This window comes from Propithecus coquereli, unplaced genomic scaffold, assembly GCF_000956105.1.
Source record: "Propithecus coquereli isolate 6110/MARCELLA unplaced genomic scaffold, Pcoq_1.0 Scaffold133, whole genome shotgun sequence".
Classification (NCBI taxonomy): Eukaryota; Metazoa; Chordata; class Mammalia; order Primates; family Indriidae; genus Propithecus; species Propithecus coquereli.
In genome coordinates, this window is record NW_012137525.1 from 3667638 (window position 1) to 3669134 (window position 1497).

Sequence of the window (1497 nt, forward strand, 5' to 3'; positions counted from 1 at the left end):
GGTTCATTGAATTGGGAACAATATGTTCTTTAGAATTATATTAAAGCCATCTATATTTTGGAAACACTATCTTGGAATAATTATGTAAAACGTCAATGAGAATAAATGCAACAACAATTAAGTAACAAGCTAAATTAAAAAGGCATTACACAGAATTGATTTAAAGGGAGAAAATGACATCAGATGTCTTGCACTGCCTGTGGATGTTTGGGGATTGGCTGCTTTAACCCTGAATCAAACTTGCACATCTCCCTGCATCCCTCAGGCCTCCCATGGATCATCCCTCTGCCCCACTGGGGACCTGAGGATGCAGGGGATGCCCTGATCCTCTTAGGCCGATGCTCTGGGCCACATGTGGAGTAGTGGTCCCTTGGAAAGAGCTGAACTGTAAAGTCTATTTCAACCAATTTTTGCCTATTGTGAACATTTTCTTTTCTTAGATCCCTGAGCTTCCTCTTGTTCAACAGAACTGCCAGCCAACTTTCTTTAGCTGTTTCTCATGGGAGCTGATCTGCCTTTGATTGAAGAAAATGGTGCTTTCCATTTTCTTTCTCCTGGTCTTTGGTCATCTCCCTGTAGGAGTAAGGTTTTTTACTTTATTTTTATTTTTTTTAGAGACAGGGTCTCTCTCTGTTCCCAGGCTGAAGTGCAGTGGTGCAATCATAGCTCATAGTAACCTTGAACTCCTGGGCTCAAGTGATCCTCCCACTCAGCTTCCTGAATAACTGGGAAGGTTTTGATATATAATGCTGTTCATATACTTTAGGAAATTTCTCTTTTATTTCTAGGAGGTAAATTCCCTCCTCCCACTGATTTTTTACAAAGTTGCATTTTCACATTCTGGGTATAGTTCAGACAGTGTCTGGAGTTTCAGCTGAAGGTTTTGAATCTAACTTTAAAACTGCATTTTCACCGCTGCTGTGCTTAGAGACTTTTGATTTAAACTATAAGTGTTTTGTGCATTTTATTTTCTTCATAGAGGTTGCAAAATATTCCTTGTTTTTCTCTTTTAAGTTATTTAAAAGAGACATTTAAGTTAATATTATCAAAGAGTTTCATCGAATTGATACCCGATTGATACTCTTGGTCTCCCATTTATTGATTCACTCTTTTTCTCTAATTCCTTTGCCATCATCATGTAATTCACAAAGAAAGCAGGTAAATGTATCACCTTCAGCACAGACTTCGTCACAGATTTTAGTTGGCTCTTTATCATTTACACCCTGTTTCGCTAGGTGCTAAAGTTTTCAAGCTTTTCTTTCTATTCCTTTAGCACCCCACTCTTTCCTTCCACCTGGCATCTTCTTAGGCAAGCAGCTTTCAGCTTTCCCGAAGCCAAACATTTTCTTCAAAACCATTAACTACTTCCCTCTGATGCTGTAGTATATTCTTCTAAGATGCCTTTAAGATGTTTTTGGCCTCAGTCGCTTGGAACTAGAGGACTTTTGTTGCCTATTCAAGTGATTATGTCTGTCCTTCAAGATTGTTCATCATCAC